This window comes from Vombatus ursinus, unplaced genomic scaffold, assembly GCF_900497805.2.
Source record: "Vombatus ursinus unplaced genomic scaffold, bare-nosed wombat genome assembly UNPS02012082.1, whole genome shotgun sequence".
In the NCBI taxonomy this organism is placed as follows: Eukaryota; Metazoa; Chordata; class Mammalia; order Diprotodontia; family Vombatidae; genus Vombatus; species Vombatus ursinus.
The window spans coordinates 2,823,695-2,841,072 of record NW_020951860.1 but is presented as its reverse complement, the minus strand read 5'-3'; the positions used below and the strand labels follow the sequence as shown (position 1 = coordinate 2,841,072).

General features: G+C 37.1%; 1 protein-coding gene across 1 annotated transcript in view; it reads right to left on the bottom strand.

Annotated features, from left to right (window-relative positions):
- CACNA1C (calcium voltage-gated channel subunit alpha1 C) overlaps positions 1 to 17,378 on the bottom strand; it is a 752,540-nt gene that overhangs the window by 379,363 nt on the left and 355,799 nt on the right. The gene's annotated exons all lie outside the window — the stretch shown is intronic.

Below are 17,378 nucleotides of genomic sequence, written 5' to 3'. Positions count from 1 at the left end.
ACTAAACTCTGGAGGAGATTTTAAAAATTAGTTTTGTTATAAAGGAGCTTCCAGGCTACAAATAAATATAATACCAATTAGAATATATGATGAGCATATGAGAAGTATAAAGCCTCAGGTGATCAGATAAGGGAAAAAAAATATCTTCCGGGTAAAGGGATCAGGCAAGGCTTCATGGAAGAAGTGACATTTGAGCCAGGCCTCAAAGAATGCACAGAAGTGGTGGTGAGGGACCTGGGACTTTACAATGCTTGTTTTCTCTCATTCTTTCTTTTCCCAAGCAGGCCGCCTTTTCCTTTCTTGAAAATCTCCTGATGTCCCCTTGACGGTCCCCTGAGTGTTCTACCAGTAGGCTTAGGCCTAGTAAGGGGTAACCTGTGTAATTTGATTTTGGAGGCTCCATTTGTCCCCTTTCTACTAGTATTTTCCCTTCATTTGGCTAATGTTAAGGTTAGAGTTTCTTTCCTTCATTTTTAGACCTTCAACCCTCTTCAAATACAAATCCCACTGGGAGGAGTCTCTTTTCAAGTTTTCATTGAACATTTTGTATCTTAGCACTAAGGAATAATAACATGTTAGGGCTTATAAAAATTTCACTGAGGCAGAATTTTCCATAGTGCCTGGTATCGAGTTCCATATTGTTCAATCATTTCAGTCATGTTTGACTCCTCATGACCCCATTGGGGTCTTCATTTTTCTTTAAAAAATTAATTTATTTACTTTTAGTTTTCACCATTCACTTCCATAAGATTTTGAGTTCTAAATTTTCTCCCCCTCCTTCCCTTCCCCCTTCCCAAGACGGCATGCAATCTGATATAGGCTTTACATATACATTCATATTAAACATATTTTCACATTAGTCATGTTGTAAAGAAGAATTAGAACCACCCATTGGGGTTTTCTTAGCAAACATACTGGAGTAGTTTTGCATTTCCTTCTCCAGCTCATTTTACAGATGAGGAAACTGAGGCACACAGGGTTAGGTGACCTGCTTAAGGTCACACAGCTAATGAGGCCAGATTTGAACTCAGGAAGATGAAACTTCCTGACTCCAGGCCTGGCACTATATCCACTGTGCCACCTAACTGCTTCTTCGAGCTATTTCTGTCAATTATGGGCATAATGATATGTTTTGCTTCTCAGAATTTTGTAACGTAAATGCTTTCCTTCCACCCTGGGGAATGTAAATGAATTGATATATTGTTTGCTATAGAAGATATCTATCTATCTATCTATCTCTATATCTATCTATATATATACACATGCACACATTTATATATATGACTATACCAATGAGTAATCTGGTTTTTCCCTTTGACAGGATCTTTATATACTAGTTCTTTGTTCCCCTCTTCCCTACAGAATTTGAGTATTTCATATTCAGAATCCCAAGGACCTTTAAGATAATAAGAACAACAACTCAAGGCTAGTCTCTTGACACTTGCCAAATAACTGAAGACACAGAGCTTCCTGGGAAGAAGATTCATGCCTCTGCTAGCTGACTTGCATCCTTTGGGTGTGGTTCATTATTTCTTGCTTTCCTCCCTAACAGTTGCCAAGAAGCAATCCCCACTTTGGCGCAATAATTAGCTAATATCAGGAAAACAAAAGGGGAAAATCCGGTCACATGCTCCTATCCCCTATAAGCAATTATTGTGCTCAAAGGTACTAAAGCATAGATCAGGAAGTGGAGACAACACCCTGCTCTCCAACCATCTTGGGACTCGCTAAAAAAGGGAGGGAGTATCTGTAACACATCAATGACATTTCCTATACAAAAATAGAAAGTTGGGAAGTCATCTCTGAAGCTGCCACACCACACACATCTGGGGAACAGTTACACAGCTGTTCCAACCTGGATGCAGATTTGAAGGTTTGCTGCATCCGGCTCCCTTTCATAGCTATTGCTAGGGGGTGAATTCCTAACCAAACTATAGATAGGGGTGATGCAAAAAATAAAATCAATTGTAGGATCAAAAGATCATTGATTTAGAGCTTGAAGTTACCTTAGATGGTCAGCAAGCCCAACTCCCTCATTTTATAGGTGAGGAAACTGAGGCATAGAGAGGTTAAGTGATTTGCCCAGAATCACACAGCTATTATGTTTCTGAGTCAGGATCCAAACCCAGGTAGGATCTCATAAATTATGTTGTTATTTTTTTAATAGAGGCAAAAAAGCTCTTTACTAAATACAACATTCATTTGTGTCAAAAATACTAAAAATCATAGCATAGCCCTTTTATAAAACATAATGAAAAGCATCCATCTGAAACCAAAAGCTAACATTATTTGTAATGGAGAAGTACTCCATGCTTTTTCAATAAGTTTACGAGTAAAAGCAAAGATTCTCCCCCACCTCCACTATTATTTGACATAGTGCTAGGAATGCCTATTAGCTAATAAGACAGGAGAGAGCAAGTAAGAGAATAAAAACAAGCAAAGAGAGGGAAAATATATTTCTATTTATAGATATGATGATGTTTATAAAGAAAATGGAGAAAATCTTACAGCAAAGCAGCAGGACACAAAATAAATCCACAAAAATCATCAACATTTTTGAATTACTAAAAGATGCCAGAAGGAAAAGATAAAAAATAATTGTGGAAGTTATAAAGGTTTTGATTACATGAAATTGACAGGGTTTGCATGAACTAGAATAAGATTGGGAAACAACTTTGCAGCAAATATTTCTGTTAGGGTCTAATAATCAGGACACATAAGCAATTAACAGAAATATGTAAGACCAAAAGTCTTTCTCCAATAGATCAATAGGTCAAAGGATATAAACAAACAATTCTTAAAAGAAGAATTGCAGACTACTACCACATATATTAAAGTGTGCTCCAAATCACTTATAATAATAATAATAAAAAGCACACCAAAATAGGTTTTAGCTCACATCCAGCAAACTGACAAAGATGACAAAAGATGGGAATAGTCAGTGTTGGAGGGATGATGGAAAGACAGGAACACTAATGGTAGAACTGTGATTGGTAGAATTGTGATTGGTAGAACTGTGATTGGTAGAACTGTGATTGGTAGAACTGTGAAAAGTTCCAACCATTCTGGAAAGCAATTCGAAATTCTTCTAAGAAAGTGACTCAAATGTCTATGCCCTTAGACTTAGATATTCCACTGCTGGGTCCATACTGCAAAGAGGTCAATGATAAAAAGAAAAGTACTGACATATACCAAAATATTTATCATAGCACTTTTTCAGTGGCAAAAAATTGAAAATGAAGCAGATTCCCTTTGTTTGGGGAATGGGCAAACGTGTTGTGGTACCTGAATACAATGGAATATTATTGTTCTGTAAAAAATGATGAATAGAGAGATGTATTCAAAGACTTATATGAACTGAAGTAAAACAATAACAGGAAAACAATAACCACAATGATTACAATAATGTTAAGAGGAAAGAACAATAGTTAAAACCTAATACTACAAAACTATAATGCCCAAATTTGGTCCCTCAAAAGAGATATAAGAAGACATCTCTCTCTTTTCTTTGAATAAGTGGGTGATATGAGTTTGGAACACCGTAGATCAGAATTTTTCAACAGGTTGGTTAGTTTTGCTGCCTTTCCTTCTTCTCTTTTTAATTATTTGTTATAAGGGATATCCCTCTGGAAGGGGGATGGGAGAGGTATACAATTGGGAAATATAGATTGATGTAAAAGCAAAATATAGCAATTACAGTGAAAAATGTAGTTAAAAAAATTTTGTTAAAACAGTGAACCTCATTTAGGCATAAGTCTTGTGCATAGGTTTCCTTTTTCCCTCCCTAGAGCAGGCACAAAGTTATCCCATACCATTTATTTAGACGCATTTGCTACTAAATGAAGGAACTGATATGTGTAGGAAAAAACTGATGAACTCCATATTTTTTAATTCCTTTGATTTAGGAAGCCCTCATTCCAACTGCTGCTCTGAGTAACCCTAATTTAAATATCTTTCTCAGAGCAGATTTTGATGAGAAAAAGGAATAGAAGATGAGAGTACTGGATGTCTGAAAGAGATAAGGAGAGAACACCACTAGCAGGATATGCCAAAATTTTTCTTTGTTTTACAATTTTGTGTGGGGCCTGTCCTGCTTTTCAATCCTAAGGAGGTGAGGAATCACCTTGGGATTGCTTAAAAATCTTCAGTAACTCCCTATTACCTGCCAAATAAATTGAGATTTCTTTGATTGGAATTCTCATTCTTCTCTAATCTCACCATCCCCCATATTCCCTTCAATGGACTTTATTCTCTGACCTTTAATGGGGTCAGAGAATGGGCCTGCATTCTCCTTCTTCCATGCCATTCCTCACACTTTACCCATACCTCAAATGTCCTCTCCACATTCAGCAGTTGAATTCCTAACTATTCCTTAAAGCCCAACTTAAAAACCACCTTCTTCAGGAAGCCTTCCATGGTGCTTCCAGTCCATTATTACCACCCTCAGATCTTTCACAGCACTTTGGCAAATCTCTAAAGGCTTCTTCAAACGATATTGTAAAGTGTAGTGCTTACCTTTTCCTCCAGTTGACTATAAGTACATTTAGGGTATAGACAATATTTTGTCTAGGTGTTGTTATCTCCCCAAGCACAGTGCTCTCTGCACATAGTGGATGCTGAATAAATGTGTGTTGTATTTGCATTATAAATTTTTTTTTGCGTTAGTTCACCCCCAAAAGTATCTTCCCATCCCCTCTTTTTTGTACTCAAGATCCTTTGGTAACAGGATATTGGATACACAGTACCCCATCCTGCAGCCCTCCATATTCCATATGCTGGGATATTTGGAAGGCATCTCCCATTCAATGGTCACAACCATTTTTGTAAAAACAAAAAGAAAAACTGGGGGAAGTGAAGGTAATGATGATGATGATGATGATGATGATGATGATGATAGGTGCCATTCCAATAATGAGAGAACAAAATCCCCTCACAATAATCAATCAAACTCCTCAGAAGGCAGGGAGATTAAGGAAGAATGTTTCACTAATATGGCCAAATATGTTTTGGGGTTTCATCGACCCAACTCAAGAGATGACATGAAAATGTTGATCTCCGCAGCTTAGGTTCTAGTATAGCCACTTTGCATGCAATTGTGAACATTTTCATGCTTGAATCTTCTGCAAAAGTATCACATTTCCCTTTATCCCCTTGTCCCTGGGACACCATTCAGTGGAATTATTTTTAGCCAAGACACTAAACAACCAAGAAGGAAGCAGCAAATCTATCTCACAGAAGATGAAAATAATCCCTGTCCTCACGACTCCTGTCCCTTGTGTGTTCTTTATGTCTTACTTTTTTTTCTGCATCCCCTTTTCTCTCTCTCCTGTTTTTCTTTGTCTTCCTCTTCCTCCCTTCCTTTCTTTATTTATCTCTTTCCTCTAAATCTCTCTTTACATTTTCTCATTTCCTCACTTCTTCCTGCGTCTCTTTTTCCTATTTTATGGTCTCTAGATTTCCTCACTTTCTGTCTTTTCTCTGTATCTTTAGCTCTGCAATATTTTCCCCCCTTTTCTCTTCTCCTTGTCTTCCATTCTGTCTCTCTATCTCCCCTCTCTCTTTCCCTATCCCTCTCTTTCTGTCTCACTACTCTTTTTTTCTTTTCCCTTTCCCTTCCCCCCCTTCCCTTTTCTCTCAATTTGTCACCTTCTTTAGTCTCCACAGAGTTAATGTCTCAGTTTGAGTTGTGTATATTCAGCATAAGTCATGTAGCACTTTTTGAGTATCAGGATTTCAACCCATGGAGATTTTTCTTTAAAAAAAAAAAAGTATCATTTCTGCAGATGTGCTTAAAGTGAAAAAGCACTGAGGCTCTGGGCACTATCATCTTTGATACTGATAATACTATTAAAGAAACCCAAGACATTGTTACAGACTGAGAGTATGAGACTGCATAATGACTCCAAGCCTCTATAGAAATGCTTTCATCTCAGCCAATCCTGACTAATGGAGAGAAGAACAGACTGGGAGGGAGACAATGTGGTGGGTTCTACTGCTAACTTAGTCCCGGGGTACTACTTGTGGTAACCTAGGATAAGCTACTTAAAATGATACAATGTTGAATCTGTAATGGAGTTTGATGATAATTTAGACCAATCCTCTTACTTTAATGACAAAGAAATAAACACACAGAGATGCCCCCTTTATGTTAAACCTTTTTGGACCTTGTTGTTAACACTCTCTTCCCTCAAATAATCATGTATATGCTTACCTATTCATATGTTGTTTCCCTCTCCCACCATCCCCTATAGAATGTAAACTCCTTGAGAACAGATACTGCTCCCCTCCACTCAAATTTTCTTTATATCTGTATCAGTGCTTGGTACATAGTAGGCACTTAATAAGTGCTTGGTGGATTTGGATACTATATAAGAGATTTAGGATTAGAGTCCAAATCTCTTGACCCCTAGTCCAATGCAGTTTCTACTACAATAGGATTATAGATTTAAACCTGGAGAGATTTTAAAAGTAATTGATTCCACCCCCTCTAAGAAACCAAAATAAAACTAAGGTCTAGAGAATTTAAGTGACTTGTCCAAATTTGAACCCTGGTCCTCTGATTCCAAATCTGATAACTACCACCTCTTACTCTATGGCTTAGTTTCCCTACAAATCAAATAGTGTTCAAAATACTTTTCTCCTATCTCATATCTAGTCTATTCCATTAGCTCATTGAGATAAAGGGGTATGATAGCGTGGAAAGAGCCCTGGGCTTGGAATTAAAAACAAAACAAAAAACCCTTGAATCCTGGTTCTACCAATAAGTGTTTAATCCTGGGATAGTCATTTAACTTCTTTGAGCTTAAACCTTTTTTTTTTGCCTTATTCAAAAAATGGGGATAAAATATTTGCAGTCATAGAACTGATGGCCAATAAATTAATGTATACAGACCACTTTGAAACTCTGATTTGTTCCTATTATTTTCTTGTTATGAGATGAAGTATAGAACTTATAATTTTTTAGTCAAAAGACTCTTTAACCTGGATAAATGCTCTGCATGACCACTATTTCTATCCTTATCATGTTGTCTCTGCCATATGTGAAGAGTAAGTCCTTAAGTAAGACTCAACACCCACACATTAGATAATGGCAGAGACCTTTGACAATTCACTTGCCTAGAGCAAAAGTTGCATTCACTATTCTGAGAAAGCAGTTGCTGAGTTACGTCTGTCTCAGTGTTTTGAAACAACTGTTGCTCATTTGCAGATGACATATTGTAGAATTTTGCAGTGAATAAAGGGCAAAATCTGCTTCAATATCTTGTGTTTCTATGATTCATTGGCTTATGAATAATTGGATAACTTTGAGGTTAATGACTGGAGAAATAGGAACATCAGAACTATTTTATGATTATAGGACACATGTACTTTACCTGATTATGTTTTAGGACAAAAGATGAGAATTTAGTTACTAACCATAAGAGAAAGTGAAGTCTTACACAGAGTGGAACCAATTGATAGACCAGGAAAACAGAGCAGTAAAAAAGAGAGACTTCAGAGCTTTGTTAAAGAGAGGCATGACACAATCTCTCTCTCTCTCTCTCTCTCTCTCTCTCTCTCTCTCTCTCTCTCTCTCTCCCCCTCCCTCCCCCCCCTCCATTATTTGTTACCAGGCATATCTGGTTGGCAAAAAAGAGGAGGAGGAAGAAGAAAATGAGGAAGAAGAGGCACTTCTCTGAAATTTCCTCTTGTTACTTCTGAGATGTGGAGAAAAAGAATAATGAAAAGAAGTAGAATTGGAAAGGGTTTTGCCAATCTTACAATAAAGGTCACTGAATTTTTATGGACAATTACTGAGACATAAAGAGTATACTGAAGTCCACATTTCTAGAGTTGTTAGTTGCCCTGATCTCATTATTCCCTACAAGTGAGCCTCATTTCCCTGGAATTTTAGGTATATGCCCATTCTCCCCATGAATATTATGTGCATTAGTGAGAGTATGATCTGAGATTATAAATGAAATATTATGTAAACATTATGTACTTGCTTTGTATTTTCAGTTAATGTTTTGATTAAGGTTTATTAATAGTGACTAATTTGTTAATGTTAAATTCACTAGTTAGAGAGTCAGTAACAAGGGTTACCCCTAGGACTGTAAGAGTAGTGAGTGTAGTGGTCATCCTCTCTCTGAGGGAACAATTATGGAAGCAGATTGAAGAGAAATGAGCCAGAGGCAGAGAAAGAGTGAGTTCTCTTGGGTAGGTAGGTGAGCAAAGGAGGGGCAACAATAGAATTTCCCTTCAAGCTGGTAGTTCCTTTTCACTTACCTCTCATAAGACCTAACTTTGGAAAGGGTGTCAGAGATCAAATACTATAACCAATGCAGAAAACTTCAAAACATATGTTACCCCCACTCTCCATAGGATAGAGCTACAGAGAAGCAGTATTCTGGGAAGCATGTCCAATTGGATTAGATTAATTCAGTGCCATGCAGTAAAATTCTATTTCATTTTATTATTTTCATTCCTTTCCATTCAATTCAATTTCTTAACTAACTAAAGTGTCTGTTGAGCATATTCAGTGTCCTAGTGCTCCTTTGGGGAGCACAGTAGAAGTAGAGGATGCTGTCCCTGCCCTCAAGGAACTTACAGTTTTATTGGAGGAGACCAGACTCATGCAGTCTGGCTTTAAAGGAGGTGGGTACTTTGATTGTGGGGTGGTAGAATCCTGCTGAGGAGGTGGGGGGAGGGAAGGATTCTAAATCTATTCTCTTGGTGCTGTCTTTAAAGAGAAGGTAGGGAAAGTATAGAAAGGAAAATAAGGATGGTGTTGCTTTTTTTCCCCGTAAGTCTGGGGCAAATCCTTGTAAATTATAATGTTTGTCAATTGATCTATAAAAGTGGTAACACCACTGGATAACTGCATGCTTTCCCATTGTTTTCCATCTATTCTATTTGCCCTTAATGAACAATTACCTTTCTAGCCAAGAGCAGTGTGCTTGTAACTACACTCCTTCCTTTCTTCCTCTTTATTTTCTTAATATTGAATAATTATTTGTGTGGTGGTTTAATCAGCTAATTATGAATGTACTCAAGTACCTTAAAAAGGAAGAATCACTTTGCTTACTTACTGATAATTAAATTAGCTGCATTTGATTTCTGTTTGGAGAGATTTGTAGGCATTTTATTTTACTATCTGGTAAACTTGAAAGATTGAAGTATAATTATTGATAGATTTCCTTGAGTAGATTCATAGAGAAGGACATTTCTTTCACTGCCACACTTTCTATGTTAGCAAATATGTAACTAAGTTCAGGTGATTTGTTATGATGCCCATCTATCTGGGGTCAAAAACTTATTTATTTTTTACTTTTCTCTCTACTTTAGCCTTCATGTTTCATCAGTAGTAAAGTCCCATCTACTTTACTACTGCAATATCTTTTGAATTTATTTATGTTCTTCTTTTTAAGATCACTGGCTTCATTCAAGCCTTTATCACCTCTGTCTTAGAATGCCATAAGAGAACCGCCTAACTGATTTACTCATTATCAATTTCTCCCCTTTCTAATCCATTTTTCACCCTGTTGCACTCATGATCATTCTAATTTAATGATCTGATCAGATTGCTCCTTCTGTCAAAAACCTTCTCAACTCTTAACTCCCATCCCCACATTTAGATAAACTACAGTTTACCAGTCATATAGCCATGGACAAATCATTTAATCTCAATGAGACTCAGTTTCCTCATGTGTAATATGAGGATAGTAATACTTTCACTATCCTCTTCCCAGAGGTTTTTGTTTGTTTGTTTTGTTCTTTGAAGCTCAGATGAGATATTGTATGTAAAGTCTTCTTTTACATGCCTTGTTTTTTAGTGCAGTGCTTGGCATATAGTAAGCCTTTAATAAAGGCTTATCAACTGACTGACTTTGTAATACTCTGTTACCACTAAACTGGATTGCTCACTGCCCCCTTTTTTGTCTTGTACTTTCCTGGCTGCATGGGAGCCATGTTTGGAAAAATTTCTTTTCACCTTCATCTCTGCCTTTTGAAATCTTTCTATTCCCTCGATGTCCAATTTAGGTCCCATGTTCTCCATTAAGTCTTTCCTGATTCCACCAAGTCAAAAATGATCTCTTCCTCCTTGGAATTTCCATAGAACTTTGTATGAGTCCCTCCTATTTACTACAGTTATTTGTACCTATAACTTATTCCACTCCTCATAGATTATAAGATTCTTGAAGTCAAGGAGTGTATTTATGGAATTTAATTGAAATAGTAGGATTTGTAAAAGTGAGCTGTGAGAAAGAAGGACAGTTATGAGCAGTGATGGAGAAGAATAAAACTAATATATCTAGAAGGATTTTAATTGCTGCCTTCTGTTTGATATGTTCTCCAAACCCAGAATGCACTTTCCAGTCATCTTCCATTTTCCCTAATGGTTTCAAATCCATAAGAGATAATTGGGGTAAGCAAGAGATTAACAGTCTTATATCTCAAGTCTAAATCTAGCTTTGCCATCAACTTGCTGTGTGACTTCAGTAAATCACTTTCCTTTTCTCTGTTTCAACTTCCTCATTTATAAAATGAGTCTTTTAAAACTCACGTACTTACGAGAAAGAGGCAGTGTTTAGTAATGCCTAGGGAACTGGTTTGGGAGTAAGAAGGACCTAAATTCAAGTACTTACCCTAAATTCTAGTACTTATCCACGCTGGTTGTATGACCGTGGGCAAATCAGTTACTCTCTTAATGAGGCAGCTTACTCCTCAGGCAAATCACAGAATATTTGTTGATTTTTCATTGGTAAAGGCTATTTTTTTTTACCAAAAGAAAAATTTTCAAGTCAATGAAATCACAAATCCAGACATGCTTGCAAGCACATTTGCACAGACATACATATACGTACACAAGATATACACGTAAATATCACACATGTATGCTAATACTAATATGTACTGCACATATATATATAGTACAGTGAATATGTGTATACACATGCCTAGGTAAATCTATGTGTAGATACATGTGTACACATACATATGTTCACATATACATGTGTAGAGCATATGCATATGTATTTGCATACTTGACAGATCTGTAGAATAGATTTCTCCATAAAAATGCCTGCAAAAAATTTGTAAGGAAAATTATATATGTATATATAATATAAAACAATAAAAACTATATTGTATGAATATATATGTATATATATATATAATTTATTCTACACAGTGATTTCCAGAACCCCACAAAGTTCTAATATTTTTTTTTAACTTTAAGTTTCAATAACTTAGGTTGCAGGTATGAAAGAAAAATAATTCTGAATGGCATTTAAAGGTAACCTGAATTTTCCTTTCTTCGCTGCTGTTCTATTGGCCACATGACATAGGTATGCATTTTGTTTGTTTTTCTATCACAAAATTTGAAATAAGAACAATTGTGTGAAATTCTGTAGAACAGTCCTGGACTTCAATTAAATTTGTCTTGCTATGCCATTCTGATTATTTCTATAATTTATACAACTTAAGTTTAATAACTTGTGGAAGCAGGACCCTGAGCATGTCTAATTATGTGCTTCTGGAGAGATTAACATCACTGCAAAGGCCTGTGGGTAGACGAGGTATTGCTAACATGAAAAAACCATGGGGACATACGTTCCTGTGGAAAAGAATGCTGTTCCTAGGCGAGATAATGTAAAACATCTACCCAAACTTGCAGTGTTTGTTCCTTTTATGTTCCAATCACAAGCCAGGCACTGTGCCCCACTAACCATGCCTTCATCAATCTCTTAACTACGTACTTCCCTTTCTCAGTATTGTACAAACCCCACCTCATCCATCTTTCAACTCTCTACCACCTCCAATTTATTCTTTGTCTCCTTAACCCAGCAGTAAGATGATAAATTGGCTAGCCATACTCTCCAGGAGAACACAGCTGTGAGATTTACTTTTGTGTCCATAATCCGACTCTCTTCTGTAGACAAGTATGCAAAATATCTTGGTTATACTATGCAGAGTATTAAATTGCAGAATATTAAATTAATTCTTTGACAAGCTTAAGTTTTAAAATTTCTAAAAATTTTATGAAGACCTTGTAACACATATACATACATATGTGGGAAGATCTTGCCTATTTATCAAATACCTTTCATAAGGGTCCTACAATCAAAATAACTAGGCAAATAAGAGAAGTATACAAAGACAAAAGCCATTCCCTAACAGGTCAAAGGAAATGAACAAACAGTTCTCAAGAAGACTTGCAAATGATTATCAAACACATGAAAGAATACTACAAATCACTAATAATAAAAGAAATACAAATTTAAACAACCTCATGGTTTTACCTTATACCTAGCAAATTGACAAAGATGACAAAAGTTGGGAATAGTCAGTGTTTGGAAGAGTGATGTAAAGATAGGAATACTAATGTTTTGTTGGTGGAGCTGTGAATGAGTCCAACCACTCTGGGAAGCAATTTAAAATTCTGCTAAGAAAGTAACCGAAATATTCATATTTTTTTTTTTAAGGCAATTGGGGTTAAGTGACTTGCCCAGGGTCACACAGCTAGTAAGTGTCAAGTGTTTGGTCTGAGGCTGGATTTGAACTCAGGTCCTCCTGACTTCAGGGCCCGTGCTCTATCCACTGCGCCACCTAGCTGCCCCTATTCATATTCTTTAACCCAAAGATTTCATTGCAAGATTTATAGCTCAAGGAAGTCAATGATAAAAAAGAAAGACCCCACAAATGCACCAGTATATTTCTAATAGTACCTTTGTAGTAGCAAAATATTGAAAACAAAATAGATTCCTTGGGGAATGGGTAAACATGTTGTGGTACTTGAATGTAATGGTAGATCTCTGCTTTAAGAAATTATGTTCATGATGAATTCAAAAAAGTATGAGAGGAAGACATATGAACTTCAATTAAGTACAGTAAGCAGAACCAGAAAAACAATATACCTAATATAAAAAACAACACTTGAAATAGAATACTGTAAATTATAATGGCCAAGCTTGGCTCCATCAAAAGAGATATGAGAAAACATCTCCCTCCCCTTTTTGTAGAGGTTGGGAACAACTGGCATAGAACACTACAGATTTTGTTGTTTGTTTGTTGTTTTGTTTGAATTGTGTCTGACTCTTTGTGACCTCATAATTATTATCACATTAAATTATTCTTGGCAAAGACAGTGGAAGGGTTTGCCATTTCCTTCTCCAGCTCATTTTAAAGATGAGGAAACTGGGGCAAATGACTTGTCCAGGGTCACACAGCTTAGCAAGTGTCTGACGCCAGTTTTGAACTTAGGTCCTTCTGATTCCATGGCCGGTACTCTATCCATTGGTGCCACCTAGTTACTCTTAACACTATAGATAATCTCAGACTTTTTTGATGGGTTGGTTAGTTTGGCTGAACTGTGTTCCCCCCTCTTTTTTATTCTTTATTTTAACAGATTGCTTTCTGGGAGGGGATTGTATGGTAACAACAAAAATAATAACGAAAAGGAGGGTAAAATAATAACAAAAAATAATAAAAGGTAGTGAAAATAATCTTAAAAAAATTATTTTAAAATGAATTTTTGAATTAAATTGAAACTATTGAATTCATGTATCTATCAAGTTAAAAAGAAAATCCTGAAGATGTAGTTTACCAGTATTTTAGAAAAGCATTATCAATTGTCTCTCATGCTAGTCTTGTGGACAAGATGGAGAAATATGGAGTGAAATAATACCATTTCCTGCAAATTATCCCAAATATCATAACTGATCAACTAAGAACAAATTCTTTACATTCTGTAGCCTAAAACTTTTTGAACAAGTCAATGAAGTAAGTAATCAAAAGCAATTTTATTTAATATAACAGCATTATGGTGGGATGTCATTAATAACTGGTATTGCACTTCATAAAAATTTCTCATTTGATCTTTGGGAATTAGATTTACTAGATTGCAGGTGGTACAACCTAAGACTCTCCCAGTGGTGACTGGATGAGCTGGAGAGCTGCTCAAATCCTGGAGCAGAAATGAAAGTTGCCAGCTGAGATTATAAGAAGAACCACAGACAAGGCAAATTCCAGAGAGCTAGGGATGGCCAGCTTTTACAAAGTACAGAGGAGTGGGGAGCAGGGGATGGATGGGAAGACAGACCTTTCTCTACATTCTGCTTTTTCTTTCCTGTTTAAAATGTAGTCCCAGATATGCAATTCCTTTTCCTAATTCTTCCTCTAACCCTGGAAAGCTGGGGGGCGGAGGGGTTCAGAGGGAAGTGGTTTCAGTTCATGAGACAATTGGGTGAGGTTCTCACCTAAAAGGGGATTCTTGCAATTTCTATGCCATTTCATTATGTGTAATAAATCATAGGGCTACATTGAATGCCATTTGCCAAAGTCTTATGTATGCAGTTGACAAAAAGCAAGAAATTTCTCAGATAGTAAGGGGGTGGTGGTGGGAGTGAGATTTCAGAGTCATAGAAATTTCCATATTTTGATAATTATATTACTATAGTTCATATCATATCCTAGATTCATTCAGTTCTAAGGCAACACGTGTTTCTCTTTGTCCAGCTCCTTGAACTCATCTGGTTTAGCAGGTTGGGCTACTTACACAGGTATCCAGAATCTGTTAGGTACATTAGGAGGCCTTGACAGGACCACCAGGATGATAGCTTGAGAATAACACCAGATTGTGGGGAAAATATAAACTATACTGATGATGGTAAAGTGACATCCTCTTCTGTAAGCCTGTGGAAGGCTTACCCAATATGAACTGCATGTGAGTTGATATTCCTATTTTCATCTGGAATACCCACCATGTGACACAGAATCCACACAATTGTCATATGTACATGACATCTCCAGATTACCTCAAGAACCTCAAACTCAAAAGAGCTTGGTGATCAGGGCAGAGAGAGGGAGGGAAGAAAAACGGAACAAGAAGAGCTGGCTGAGAAAAGAGAAAGTCAATAGGAGTGAAAAAGGCTAGTAAGAGGGGAAATGGAAAATAGACAGAGGAACAGAAGAAGGAGAAAATTGGGTCAGTGAGAAATAATACACATTGATTGAGGGGCAGCTAGGTGGCACAGTGGATAGAGCACCGGCCCTGAAGTCAGGAGGACCTGAGTTCAAATCCGGCCTCAGACCAAACACTTGACACGTACTAGCTGTGTGACCCTGGGCAAGTCACTTAACCCCAATTGCCTAAAAAAACCCAAAACCCCCAAAAAAGATTGATTGAAAATCACAAGTAATATAGAGAAGATAACAAGAAATTTGGAACCCAAGGGAGAAAGAAAAATGTAGGAGCAAAGAGGCATGAAGGAGCCAGTAGTGATGGAATAATTTTAATTAAGCCAGATGTGTTATAGAGAGAGGAAAAGATGCTTTACTTTTCTAGAGCACGTCTGAGCAAATGAAAGCTCAGAACACTCCACCAGAATAATGTACTTCCCTATCATTAGGGGCCATCTGTAAAACAAGCTCTTCCTGACACAAATCAGATTGATCAAATAAGAATTGAGAGAGCAGCCACAGTATCATCTGTGTTGCTGAACGTTTGTCCTTCCTTCCTTCCCTCCTTCCTTCCTTCATTACTTCCTTCCTCCCTTTCTTTATTCCTTTTTTCTCCTTTTTTCTTTCCTTTATCCCTCCCTCCCTCCTTCTTTCCTTCTGTCATTTCCCCTCCCTCCTTTCCTTCTTTCTTTCCCTCCTTCCCTCCTTCTTCCTCCCTCCTTCCTTACCTCCCTCCCTTCCTCCCTCTCTTTTTCTTTCTTTTTCTTTCTTACTCTTCCTTCTTTCTTCCTTCTTTCCTTCCTTCCTTTCTTTCTTTCTTCCCATATGCTTCTGCCTCAAAGGGAAAAGCTGCAAAATGTTTTCAGTTGGAAAGAAATCTGAGCACCTTGTGTTAATGTTTGCAACCCAGTGGTGCTTCCTGCCTTTCAGAGAGAGGAACATTGCAGTGGGGTCTTGAAGTGCCAAAAGGCAAGTTCAGAAGGTTGGAGAAAACAGTGTTAACGTGGCTCACGGACAGAGAAACTAGCAGAGGTGGAGTTTGGCAGAGAGAGACAGACAGACAAGACAGAGACAGATACAGAGACAAATAGACACAGAGATCAAAAAGATGAAAATGGGAAGAATGCAAAACAAAAAGCAGAAGAAAACAGTGTAAGTAGTGAAGATGAGAAGAAAAAAATACTCAAGAAACTGTTAATGCAATATCTGAGATGTTTTACTGCACTGAATTCTAGGCACTTCTCATAAGATTCCCACAGTAATACACTGCCCCAAGTGTATCTGACTTCAAGACAGGACCACAGAATTGGGGGAAATTTAAAATGTACCCTACAACCATGGCTTCAGAGAATATAATATCTTACATATTAATTCAATGGGCATTATTTAGACTTCTTGATTTCCACTCCTTTATTTAGGTTTTAGCACAGGAACGAAAGATGAAGAAAGGAGAGGGTAGGGCATTTGCTGTTTTTATGATGGCCCTTTCCCTGGGAATTACATTTTGAGGACTAACCGGGAATCCCACACTAGCTGATTGGAATAAGGCTGGACATAACTAACATATTTGTGCTTGTGGCTGCCCACACTGGACAGTAAGAGAACTCAGAGAGCATATAGCTTCTTTTTCTAGAATCAGAGTTCCCTTTGCTATTTCTTACCTTTTAGCAGGACTTTGTAGATTTTAGACCTTGTCAGCCTAGACCTTCTCTTCATCTCACCTCCTTTAGTTTACTCACCTTATAACTCCTTGCCTGCCTGGCCTGTGACCCAGTCTACTCATTGCCTCCCTACGTTCCCAGTTCCGGTTTTCCTATCCAGGTTTGTCTTGTTATTAATTATGTCCCAACGACACAAACGTGGTAAGGTGCCCATCTGTGTTATATCTTCACGAGATACACATAGGCTTTCTAGACTTCATATCTTTAACTTGAATTTGTTAGGAAATTTTTTTAAAACTACAACTCACCAGCCCCCAATATTAAAAGACTGTGGGTTTGTAGGTAGCAAGAGAACTATTACTACTAGTGTAGGAGATAAGACAGTGTCTCACTGTTTCCTTTCCTAAAGCATCTAACAGGTCCTATAATCCTGAATAGATCCAAAGTCAGATAGTTTCAAATACCCAACTGTCAAAGATGAATGAATAAATGTAAAGGCATTTATTAAGCATTTACTAAGTGCATAGAGCTGTGCTAAGTGCAGAGATAAAAAAGAAAAAGCAAAACTGACCCTGCTCTCAAGGAGCTCACATTCTAATGCTGGGAGACAACACATAGAGAGGATTTTAGCTGCAAGCCAGATTAAAGGTTCCAAAGCAGATGGTAATGCATCATCTTTAATGTTATTTCCACTGATAAAATCACATTTATATAGAATATGGAGCCATTTGATAATGCTAAGGACTTTAGTGGCAAAAATGCTCTTATCTTGGT